We start from the raw sequence: 13,068 nt of genomic DNA, 5'->3' as shown, positions 1-13,068 counted from the left end.
TGGTTTGAATATCGCTCGCTCGCTATTTTGCGGTTTTTCAAAAATGAATGAATGATGGCGGTTTCATGGTTAACTGTATGACCTATCACGCTGAAAGACAATTTAGATGTGGTGTTGTAGTCACCAGGCATCACTTATGTTACGAGACATGACCTTTCACACTGCATGGAGACAGGCGACCGAGCCAGCACAGGCGGACGTGCCGCGGCTGAGAGAGTGGGGGCGGGGGCGGCGGGAAGGTTCTGTCGTTCCATCTGGAAGTGGTAAGTTTTTGGCTTCTTTGTTCTTCCTCCCCTCTCTGTTTGTAAATTGGAGATGCTAACTAGTTAGCGCCTGAGCTCGCTACGCTAGCGGTGGCCGTCTGTTATGTCCCTGCAGTGATCCCGTAGCCTGCGCGATGTGATGCAAACAATGAATAATAGGAGTGTAAAAGTGACTATAGGGGGTTATTTCATGTCTACAGGGCTCTAGCCATTTTAAAACCCGCATTCACAAAGTCAGAAACGAAAAATGTATTAATATTCAATCCTACTGACATTCACTTATTGCAGTTGAGTGTGAACCAAATAACCGCGATAAACGAGGGACCGAATTGGCCTTGAGGGTAAAGAGTGCACGCATGTGCAAATGTCCTCCTCGCAGTTGCAGGGATCATGGAATTGTAAAAAAATGAAGTTCCATCTTTAAAACTGAGGGATATTTTGAGAGTTAAAACCATGAAATGAGCAAAATGCGCATGTATGGTCCTTGAGATGCCCCCAGGGATTGATTAAACAGGCTACTGTATTCCCTTAAATTCATTTTCAAGACGCGCACCTACGAGAGTCAGATGTTCTTACACGGCCAATTACCATAAAACTTTGTGCGACGTCGGCTTGCCCAACACGCCATCCTACGGCGTTACCTTGACATTCTTTCCACATCCTTTCTCTCTGCTTTCTGTCCCTCTAAAAAGACACAAGTGGCGAGCTTCCTATTCCTGATGGCTGTGAAAAGACAACACCTGTGCTGGTCAAGTGTTTGTTTTGGCCTTTTTCAGGTCACACTGGCGCTGACAGGTGTTATTGATTGAGAAGGTCATGTCAGGGATTATATAAAAACAAGCTGGGCCAAAACGTCTGTTCTTTCCATTTGCCGAGGAACACTATCTTCAGATCTGACGGCGCTTAAACGAGTATAAGCCTGAAGATTTGTAGGATTTTGGTAAATCATTTCTCTGATGGATTTCCTTTGTGTGACAGGAGGAGAATCCAAGGAAGAACATCACGCGCTCTTGTGTTGGGATGGGAACATGACGGAGATGTTCCATGCAATCATCCTCTCACCTGTGAACCTCTCAGGGTCATCAGGTTTGTGCTACTATGGGACACCACTCTGCTGGACGTCCCGTTTCAAGTCGTCTGCACCGCAGGCTGCAGTTCATTCTTTCCTTGCTGGCATTCTGTTCCTTATCTGAGGAGCACGTCTCCCTCTCCTGCCTCTTTCGAAGCAATTCCCAGATATTTTCCGCTATTTGACGAGTTCCTCTTTTGGCTTGTGGATTTTGGGTGGTGGCACTCGTAACTTGCACAAGTCGCCAGCTTGTTGCAGAGCGCTAACACACCCCCGAGCATAACTCTTGTCCGCTCTCTTTAGTTCACGGATAATGACACACCAGTACACGCAGTGTGTAGCATTAAACTAGCATCATACTAGCATCATACACACGAACCTGGCACGCTCTCAAACCACCTTGGCGGTGCTTGGCCACAGAATGAGTGTGAGGTGAAGATGTTGTTTTTTGGCTTACATCTCTTTCAGGCCTCCATGATGGCGTCATAGAGCCGGTGGACGGTCCACACCTTCCACTCCAACTTCACTTTGAGGATGTCCCACAGATGCTCAGTAGGGTGTCGTGAAGGTCCGTCACCTTCACCCTCAGCTTCTTCAGCAAGGCAGCGGTCGTCCTGGGGGTGTGTTTGGACTCATCATGTTGTCTTCTTATAGCCTACAACAGGGGTGGCCTAAGTGCGACCCGCCCACTTTAGAGAACGAAAAAAAAATTAAACTAAAAAATGGAAAGATCAGCAGTAATTTTACAAATGAAAATATCAAGAGAGTAACATTTTAGTAGCATAACGTTAAAATATGAAAGATTATTTTCATAGTATTATAATAATATATATAATATAATATATAATAAACAACAAAGAATCAAGTTGTAATATTTGGAAAATGAGGTTCTGAAAAAGTTACATTACGAAAATAAAGTCACAAGGAAAAAACAAGAAGTTGAAATAGTTAGAAAATAAATAAAACAGCAGCAGGAATGCAAAAAGAAGCGATGTAGTTTTACAAGAATAAAGTGAAAATATGGAGAGAAAAAGGTCATGAGGAGATGAAATGTATTGAAGGAAAAATGTCTGCCTTTCATGGCCGAGGGCACAGGTTGACGGGTTGACGTTGGATTCTTGGCCAGGGTGGCATCATGAAGGGCAGCCCATGTTAACGGAGACAAATCCATTGATGTGATTGACTTTTTGTGGCAAGAAGAGCCGACAACGGGAGGGAAGACATTCCGGATTGTACTGTATCTTGTACACAGCATCCATGTTGGTACTGCAGTACTCCCAAGTACTCCATGATGTCAATGTCCTGGATGGTAATGAGGTAAGTGCTGGTCCTGGTCCTTGTAAAGTCCATTACTCAACATCTTCACACCCTTCCCACACTCTTGCATTGTCTTTCCTTCAGATGATTAAAGAACCTGTGGACAGCAGACGTAATACCCTTTTGTTGCTTTTGAGGAGGACGGGAGGGAGACCAGAAAGAACACCAAATCATCTCAGGCCAGGATGACAAGGGATTAGGTAAGCGAGACGTGTTGCATGAAAGGTTCAAGTATAGCAAGCGAAGGAAGGGTCCATAATTCACGATGCTTCAGGAAGACCACTTTGGGAGTCTGATGAAGGTGCAGTGTTTTGCTTTCGAAGCGTATGCCTTCACACCAAACACCCCATGAACAGAAACGCTCTCTGCGCCCCGTGTGTGCGTGTGATGAGGTCACCCTTGCACACCTTACTCCCAGCCCAGCGGCCATGCACATGAAACCAATTAACTGCTCACTGCTGCTGTGAAATGACAGCTGGGCGGGAGGGGGGTTGATGGTTTTCCCAGCCCGCGTCGGCCCCCGCGCTCGCTCTCTTGCAGCCGGCAGCTCTGAGGGCAAGGTTCAGGTCCCCAACACGCTGGGGGCTGACCTGAGACCTGATGGGACACCACAAGCGGTGACAGCGTAGAGAAAGGAAAGCTGAGAAGAACCACAAGCTAACGGAGAAGGGAGTGGCCGCTCTGCTCCTCCGCGTAAGATCTTTGAAGGGACGAGGCACGAGTGGCACCGCTTCCTAATCCAATTAAAGCCAAAATAACAGGGGACATGTTGGATGGAGTCCTGATAAATGTGCATACAATTATCCAGACAAGTATGAAACTGTAATATCTAAAGTATACGTCTTCTAGCTTAGCTTATTATTACACTGACAAGCAGATGTTGCTTTTTTTGTCTTGGTACTGTACCTTCAGTCCCTCTACAGCCACAATCCCAAGTAGCTTTGCCCATAAATGTTTTCCCTTTTAAGTCTGCAAATCCTTCTAAGTCCAGCCATCCATTTTCCTCCGCTTATCCAGGTCCGGGTCACGGGGAGCAAAAAGCCCAGACTCCTCCTGCTTGGTAATGTCACCAGGCTGGAGGAATCCAAGTAGCCGCTTTCACTGACTCCTCCATGTCAAGCATGCAGTTCAACCATGATTGTATGACCTCAGGGACGTTCATCTTTAGAGCTTCCACTAGACTGCGTGTTTTGGCGACTAAATGAGAAGCTCACCTGGACTTCAGGCGCACATATTGGATAGAGAATAAACAAACCAATACAGCACATGTCATGCTTTAACACGCGTTGAACCTTAGAGATACCACAGGGGTGTCCAAACTTTTTCCAGCGAGGGCCACATAGTGAAAAATGCAAACATGCAACGCTGATATGTTGGAAAGATGTTAAGAAGTGAAGAAAATCAGCCTGCTTCTCCGCTTCGTCATATTGGTGAAAAAGAAACTTGGTCTTTGCTCTCTCTGCATTTTGGCTTTGCATTTTCCAAATATTTCAACTTTCTTTTAGTAAATTTTCCTCTCGTATTATTGGACTTATTGCCATAATATTACCATAATAATATAATAATAATGTAATATTACCATCATATTCTGACTTTACTCCCATAATTTTGACTTTTCCCCAACCTAATTTTCCAAAAATTCAAACTTTATTTTCCTCCTAAAATTACAACTCCCCATATTTGACTTTATTCCTGTAATAAATTTTCCAAAAATGACAACTTTAATCTGTTTTCTTTCTCCTATTAGCGTTAAAAAATGTTTTTTTCTTGATGCTATTAAATACATTTTTACCTCATCTTATGAGTTTATTCTAATAAAATTGCAGCATTTTTTGTCGTTAAAATACAAGTTTTTTCTAAATATTTTGACTTGATCCTCGTAAAATTATAGCTGTTTTTTCTGCTGTTTTTTAAATATGTTCTACCTATTTGAACTTTCTTTAGAATTTATTCTCAGGACTTTCCACAAGCTAATGTTTCAGTGTTAATGTTATGTTAACCTTCCTCATACCAGGATCATCTCGTAAAATTACTTTTTCTTTAGATTACCATTTTTTTCTCAATTGCAGCAGTTTTTAGTAGGTACCGCAGGCCAGTAAAAAAGAGCCGTGGGCTGCAAATGCTCCCCGGGCCGCACTTTGGCCACCCCTGGGAGTCGATGAAAAGGCTTACTTGTTGTACTTGTTGACCCACCAATGAGCTTGTCTTACTTCCATGCAGGTTAAGAACTGAAATGAGAGCCAGCGTCTGAGTGAATGAGTACGATACTCTGAGCATTGGAATACGTCACAGTAAGCCTCGCTGTGGTTGCGTGAAACTTAAAGCTTTTCAAATTGCCCAGTTATTAGCCCGGGGGCTGTGTGCCCAAATATTAGAAATAATCAAATCATAGTAATCTAGTCTTTCTGTGGCCCTCAGTGAGTTCTTTAAAAAAAAAAGGCTCCAAGGTCCTGCACTGGGTCTCCTGTGGTGTAACTTTAGTTGACTGGAGATTAGCAAGCAGTGACCAGCGCCTCCTTGTAATCCACTTACTGTCACTAGCCAGTGGGTCAGCAGGGACGCTGCTGTTGGGCTCTCGTAGCCCAGCTGGACATCGGACTGCATTCCTTTGGTATGATGGAGAAACAATGTTTTGCTACTTACATTTGCATGTGTTGGATCAGACGTCGCACAAAGATGTTCCGATGGCAGCCCAGATGGAAACCTATCATCCTGAGACCCTTTCAAAAACAACGAGAAGCGACATTTTTCTGCCTTCTGTGGGTAATGACCGTTTTAAAGCCAGTAACGCTAGGGTGACCGTATTCTGAGGGACACCAAGTTGACTCAGATGCCTCATCATTTCAATACGTTGAAAGTACTGCATGCCTCCTGCGTGGATAGGAAAGGGCTATTTATGGGCCTGCAAGTCAAACACAACAGCCCGTCTTATTATTCCGCATACTTATGGGCCTGCAAGCTGCTCATTTCCTGCGTCAAGGACCTTCTGGATGACTTGAGAACTTTATAGGCCCTGCAATGCAAGCGGCATGTCGAATTAATATCCCCATCCAGCCATCCCCCTCCTGATAAACAGATGCTGGAAGTCGTGAAGGGGTCCCTACGAGATAAAGCGCACCAATCTACATGCCCACAAAGACCTTCACCTGCAGACCCCACGTCATGGAAGCTCCTGCTGTGTCAGCAGCGCACGCTGTGATCAAGGCTATTTACTTGCAAATAGAGAAAACACACTTTTTGTTATCAATCTGGCTCATGTGGTAAAAGAACAGAAACGAGCACTGAGAGAATGCAGGCCTTTTATCAAGGTCGCCTGCAGAATCAATGAGGGGACGGCTACCATCTAGGATCTTTTAATGCTGCAAGGACTGCACCCGAGGGAAGCAAAGAGTAATAAGGACCCAATTAGAAGCAGAGAGGAGGAATACACGGGCGGAAGAACACGTAGTCGTGGGAGAAAAAGTTCATACTAATACTTTGTCATCAAACAAAGCCAAGATGCAGGCTGTTTTTTTCTTTAAATATAAAAAATGTGTTTGCATATCTATGTGGGTTGATTTATAAAAAAAAATAAAAAGTAAACATGGCCTCTTATTTTTCATCATGTGGCCCTGGATGGAAAAAGTTTGGACACCCCCGGTCTAGGTGGCGTAAAAAGCTTTTGGCCGACTAGCGACTAATGCCCACAATTCACACGTAACTTCAACAATTCTTTGCAAAGCAAGTGCCGCAAGGCATGCTGGGAAGCCGGAAGCATTCCCAGTGACGCTGCAGAGTCAAGCTATGCAAACTCACCTTTAAGCCACAAGGAATGACAAATGTCATCGAAGTCTGCGTTGATTTTGCAGATTCGAGCCCACGTCACTGGTCCTGCTTTCATCCCGCCCATCCAAATATGTTCACTTCATGCAAAGATTTACACACGTGAAAAGAGATACACTCAAACAGCCAGAAAGAGCCGTTCACCACTCCGGCATCTGCAACTAGAGTTTAGCTTTACGTGCCATAAATCATCCCACCATGCTGGACCGTGATGGACCATCCCAATCTTCCCTTCTCTGCCGTCTGATGCGATGAACATTTGGTATCACGTCCGAGCCGCAGAAGCCATAGCCAGGCTGTACTCACACGGCAGCTTGCGTTTCAAGGAACAACACGGAAAATAATAAAGTGGAAGGAGGAGATTTGTTATCTTAAATCAGTCACAGCAGTGGGCAGACATTTATGGGACTGCATGAAGATTTATGATAGCATCCCCCTTTTTGCAGCATGTTATTCTAGAGTGCAATGTCATTTTACATTTAGGCTTATTTACTACATAGCAGGAGTAGCAGCAGCAGTGTCCCGTGGTGGTTACCTTCCAGGACCCCCCGATGTAGTCACAGTCATGGTTTGTTTGAGACGTGCCTAACAAGTGAAAAAGGAACGTCGTATGTGCTAAGGAGTGGACCATCTACACGACATTACATGCAGCATCAGTCGTCTTCTTCGCCAGTGGCAGGGGTGTCCCAAAAGGATGCAACTTTGCCACTTGGACATTTTGTAAAGCAACACATGGAGATATGCTAAGAACTTACCGTATATACGGTGTATTTCATCTCAGGTGAAAAAGCATATTATTTGAATTCACTCATTTCCCCCCCGCCCCCCATTTTTGCCCATTTTATCAAAATATTTAAATATTTTTCCTCTTAAATCTTTGTACATTTTCTTTGGGTAATGTTAGGACTTTATTCTCATCATATTTTGACTTTATTTTCAAATTAGAACTTTTTCCCCAAACTAATTTCTCAAAAATTGCAACTTTATATTTTTTGTTTTTGTCGTAGTAGTAGGACTTCAAAAAGTAACTTTTTTTCTTCAATATTTCACCTCTATGCTGCTAAAATGACATTATTTTTCCTCTTATTCTGAGTTTATTCTCGTGAAATTTGGGCTTTTTTCTTGTTAGAAAATCATTTTTTTCCTCTATTTTGACTTTATTCTAGTAACATGCTCCTCGTACATTTCCTTCTCATCATTCTGACTTATTCCACAATATTTTGTCTTCATTCTCACAACATTAAAACCGCAACCTAGTTTTCCAAAAATGACAACTTTTATTTGTTTCTCAAAATATCACAACTTTAGAAAATGTTTTCTTTACTATTTCCACTTTATGCTACTACAATGACATAGTAAAATATTATACAGTAATATGGCCTCCGAGCATTTATCTGTGCATATTTTTTAAAATATTTCAGCGTTACGCTACTACAATGACATGTTCTCGTAAAATTACTTTTTTCTCAGATTGGAAACTTTTTTTGTTGTAAAATTATGCAATTTTTTTCATTTTTGCTGTTTTTTTTCCCCCATTTTTCTTGTTAAATTATATTGCTAGAATGTGCTGCGGGCCAATAAAAAATCAGCCAGGGTGCAGTAAATGGCCCCCAGGCCACACTTTGGACACCCGTGGCCTACTGTATGTAGCGCAAGCTTGAATATGCGGACATGTGCTTGAGGGTGCTTCCTTTGAGCTGAGGTAATGCAGTCATCACTTAGTGAAGCATCGGGGCGTCCAAAGGAGCAAAGTGATGACACGATAAAAGACAGCGTCAGCGCCTCTGATGAAGCCTCGTCAGACGCTGCTCGTTAGTAATAGAAGCGCCCGGCCAGCCTCACTCCCTTGCAGAGCAGTTGCATTCCAATAAAAACATTTCCCATTGCGGTAAAATAAACACATGGGGGGGGGGGGCTACAGACAACCATGTCATGCAGGACTGTGATGCAATGAAAGTGATGGGGAAAACAAAAGATTTATCAAAGCACACAACATCCCCTCATGCAGTACTTTGTTCAAATGGCAACAACCTAATCATAATACAAATAAAGAAAGTGGAAAATTCTTGTGAAGTTTTCCTTCATTTTCTCTTATTATAGTAAAAGAAAAAAGACCAAAAAAAAGCCATAAAAAGTCAGAATAACAAAATATGAGGAATATTGACAAAGTTGAAATAATACTTTTTAAAGTTTTGGAAAATTAGGTTGGTGGAAAGTTACAATATTATGGGAATAAGGTCAAAATGTGATATCAAGTCATAATAGGAGAATACATTTTACAAGAAGAAAATGGAAATCGATGGAAAATTTGAGAAAAAATGTGGTATTCTGATAAGGAAAATAAACTTATGTAAAAAATTTCATTTTAGTAGCACACAGCTTAATTTTTTTTTTTAATAAGTTGTAATATGAGGAAAAGTTTTTGGAAAATTTGGTTGTGGAAAAAGTTATAATATGTGAATAAAGTCATAATATTGGAGGGAAAAAATATGAAGATTTAAGAAAATATTTGGGTATAAGTATAACACCAAGACCAAGACCAAATTCATGACAATGCTTTTTCTTTTTCACTTATAGTCAACCATGAAACACTGATTTATTAATGAATATAAATGTCATATTATATTTGATATTGAAGAGGCGAGGGATTGCTGTGCAATCCATCATACGGTATCATACACTCAACATTTGCATCGTCAAATACGGAAAAATTCCTTGGAAAAAGCGGCATAGAAGATGGATGGATGGACTTTTTTCTTGCAAAATGACTGCTTTTTCCATTTTTGCTGGTTTAAAAAAACAAACATTTTTTCTTGTTTAATTAAATGTGACGTGCATCACAAATGGCCCCCGGGACACACTTTGGGCACCCTTGGTCTGTATTTTGTCTTATTATGTCTACTATGTTGGGTAATAGGAGTGTAAAGGTGACTATAGGGGTGTTATTGTCATGTCTAATTATGTTAAGGTTTTCGATGCTCCAACTACCAAAATATTCCATTTATAAATAAAGCATCCTACTTTGTGGAAATGTAGGTATCCGGGTCGGATCTGGAACCAATTAGCTGCGATAAAGGAGGGATTAGTGCAAAGTTAACATGGTCTCCTGCTCTGTTATCCTAATTAGGAAAAGAGGGTGAGAGAAAGTGGTGGGAAGACAAAGGAGAGGGGAGGATGAATGCTTTGTGAGTGTTCTTACCTTTTCCTGACCTTCAATGCAACTTCCTCCTCACTGCCCCCCCCACAATCCACTCAGCCGTCAAAGTGAGCGCTGTGGAGAAGGGAAATGTGAAGGTTAGACAACCTGAATTGGAGTGACGAGTGGAGGGGGTGTTTTTTTGGCAGGTGATCAAACAGAGGCCTGTTGTCTGCGCTGGTGGACATCCTGTAAGGCCTTGCATCTTGTATTCATTCAAGGATTCCACGAAAAAAGAGCATCAAATCTTTAATTGAACGGAGGACTATTTTCGATATTGTTGAAATCAAATGCAGATGGCCCCGAAGCGAGACGACAGACTGGAATTTACTTCTTTCCAGCGCTGCCATTTACAAGATGAACGGTGTCAGCTCTGTTTACCTAAGCGTGCGTTTCAGACCAGACGCCGTGGGGCAGCTGAAAGATGGACCAGGTGGGCTTTCTCCAAAAAGCTTGATGAGAATGGCACTCCAGGGCAACAAATCAAGAAACCTTTTTCTTTTTTTTCCCCCCACCTCCATGTTCACGCACCAACAGGGTGACCATATGATGACCGAAAACCAGGACACTTGGCCCATCAATGAGACAAAGTTTACTCAAAGATACCTGGAGTATAGAGGGGGAGGAGCCACCTGCTGTGCACTGTATTCGTGCACACGCTCCGAGCAGCTGCTGTGATGGCACAAAGGTCTCTGGAAAACCTTTTGCACTTTTCAAAGGCGGTGGCGCTGGCGTTTCAGGTTTTTTGTTTTTGTCTCCCCATTGCGGAGCATTTGGTACAACGTCCTTCCTTTTTGTTTACAAGTGAGCTCAGGGGAAGTTATGTCACAAGCCGGAGGAAAAATGAGCGCTTGATTTGCTCACACGCACAGTGCGGGTAATTTCTTCTTATAGGAGCGTTTTTTAAAATGATCGGATATCGGAGCTATTTCACATGTATCGGTATGATGTCATGATTCCCTCATATTCCTGTGCACCCATAATTTAAAATATGCCTTCTTTGTATGGATAAAAAAATGTTATTGAAGACCTGGGAAGACGAGCAGTCTGCTTGTGATCTCAGTGTAAATTCATGATCAGCCTCGTCCAGCTCAGCTCCAGCAGCGTCTGGAAGAACAAAAGCAATATTCTCCATTTACTACAATTAAGACACTTTTAAAATCAGTTTGGTCCCGCTGTTCTCCCCTAATATTTCAAGCAAATACACGCAAAGTGGAAATCCAAGCATGTCCAAAGCCAAACCTGAATGAACTACCAGCCTCTTCAGAGTGACAGGATGATGGGGTGAGACTAAAAAGATGACAGGGAAGGGAAGGCCGTTTGTTAGCCTTTGGAGGAAACCATTCCACTGCGGGACAATATTTTTGTCATCTGGATGAAAAAACTGCAGGTTGTCCGTCGCTCGCTGCGTGTGAGATGTTTTCATGTACGCCATTTTCACTGAAGGAAATGTTGCAAATAGTAGTAGTAATAATTCTCCCAATAATAATTTAAGATGAACCACGTTCATTTTTTTAGTTAAGTTTGGTTTTAGCCATGCTTTCTTCAGTTTTGCTCATACCCCCGGGTTATGTCGTTTAATTGGGTAGCACAAACACAGCATGTCAAACACAATAGCAGCAGGGTGTCTGAATAAAGCCCCCACGTCCCTCGGACAGTAGAGTTCTAAAGAACCTTATCTTGCTTACAACATCGCCTGTTCATGTGAAACAAGCCAAAGTTTCGAATAACAAAGCAAACGTATGTAAAAGTCATTTCTCTTGCTGTGACTGTGGGCTGTCAGCGGAAACCTTTATATGGTCACATCCTGTTAGATGGGAGAAAAAGTCTACAGTATATTCCCTTTTCCACCAAATGTCCAGGAACGTTTGCACAGCCGCCCAATCAGATGTTCAGCACCGCACAGAGCGCCTAAAAGCTTCAGGAACTTAAACCCAAAACCAAACCAACCAACCAAAAATGTTAATACAAAACACATTTTGTACTTTTTCAACATCAGTAATCCCTATGAATATGAAGAAATCATGCTATTTAAATATAGGACATTAGTAAAGAATGTCTATTTTTCCTAAATTACGCATTTTCATGCGTAAAATCCAACTAAGGCATTGAGAAGATGCATTTAAAGACATTATGTAGTATTCTACACTGGTCACTAGGTGTCAGTAATGTTGGGTGAGACACACAAGCACCAGGCTTGATTGCCTGAACAACAGGCTTTTATTGCAGTCACAATAATCCCTAACACGGGCGACTGTTGCATGTTGCAGCCGTAACCCACGCCAAGATAAAACTCAACATCCTGTATGTCCCCCCAGGAACACATTTCTAGCAACACACGTGACCACGAGGTGTATGTCTTATGTCCGTTCTCTACTCTTATTGGCTAACAGGAGTGTAAAGGTGACTATAGGGGTGTTATTTTATGTCTAGAGGGCTCTAATGTTAAAAATGAAGTTTTCTATGTTGTAACTGCCATAGGTGACCATGAGCATAGGTGAGGGTAGGAACGTAGATTGACTGATTGAGAGCTTTGCCTTTCAGCTCAGCAAACCTCTTCACCACAACGGACCGATGCAAAGTCTGCATCACTGCAGACGCCACACCAAACCACCGGTCCATCTCACGTTACATCCTTCCCTCACTCGTGAACAAGACCCCGAGTTACTTAAACCCCTCCACTCGGGGCAGGATCTCACCCCCGACCCGCAGATGGCACTCCACCCTTTTCCAAGCGAGAACCATGGACTCGGACTTGGAGGTGCTGATTCTCATCACACACTTTTAGAAATGAGACCCCAGGAACTCCATTTCAGGGCCAGTTCTTGGTAAAGTTCTTGGTTCCTGCAGTGGAAAACGGGCTTTTTGCACTTCAGCAAAGGCTTTGAAATGAAGAAAATATGTTGGTTTCAATAGAATATTGAAATTTGAACAGATACAATCCAGTATAAGCTCATAACAACCCTGCGAAAGGAATAATCTGTCAGGAGTCCAATCTAATATTTCCACCCGCTGTCCTATAACAACACGACCTCCGTCCGTCTCAGCTCCCGGTAGAAAATCGACTCTGAAACATCTCCAGCTCAAACAGCAAGGCCAAAGTCACACTGCGTCTTTGAAACAATGAGACTTCTGTTCCTCAGCATTTATCAGAAAAGCAGACGTGTCTGTTCTGTGAGAGGATTACGGCTGGTGTTCAATCAAATGCGTCCGAGACACGTCGCCCAACGTCAGCTTCTCTTTCAAAAGCCTTTCAAAGCAAACCTTTACTGGCTTACTTCCTGTCAATGCGCCTGAACCATAACACAGGAATCGTGCCACCCGGTTATGACTCCAGTTATATGATACCCTACTGACCCCAATCTAAGACTATTCCAGTGCACATGGACATTAAAAAACCA

General features: G+C 42.6%; 1 protein-coding gene across 3 annotated transcripts in view; it reads left to right on the top strand.

Moving 5' to 3' along the window:
* Positions 1 to 1,039: 1,039 nt before the first annotated feature.
* odad2 (outer dynein arm docking complex subunit 2) overlaps positions 1,040 to 13,068 on the top strand; it is a 63,943-nt gene continuing 51,914 nt past the window's right edge. Inside the window, exons 1-4 of one of the 3 annotated variants that reach the window (XM_054765395.1) lie at positions 1,040 to 1,349; positions 1,801 to 1,952; positions 2,459 to 2,649; positions 2,734 to 2,849. The gene's annotated coding sequence lies outside the window, so the exon portion shown is untranslated. Of the gene's footprint in view, positions 1,350 to 1,742; positions 1,953 to 2,271; positions 2,650 to 2,733; positions 2,850 to 13,068 lie in introns of those variants that run through there. The other 2 variants (XM_054765396.1, XM_054765397.1) reach the window with 2 other exon arrangements.

This window comes from Dunckerocampus dactyliophorus, chromosome 21, assembly GCF_027744805.1.
Source record: "Dunckerocampus dactyliophorus isolate RoL2022-P2 chromosome 21, RoL_Ddac_1.1, whole genome shotgun sequence".
NCBI classification, from domain to species: Eukaryota; Metazoa; Chordata; class Actinopteri; order Syngnathiformes; family Syngnathidae; genus Dunckerocampus; species Dunckerocampus dactyliophorus.
Note: the sequence above shows the minus strand (reverse complement) of the source record. Positions and strands in the feature narration are given on the sequence as shown.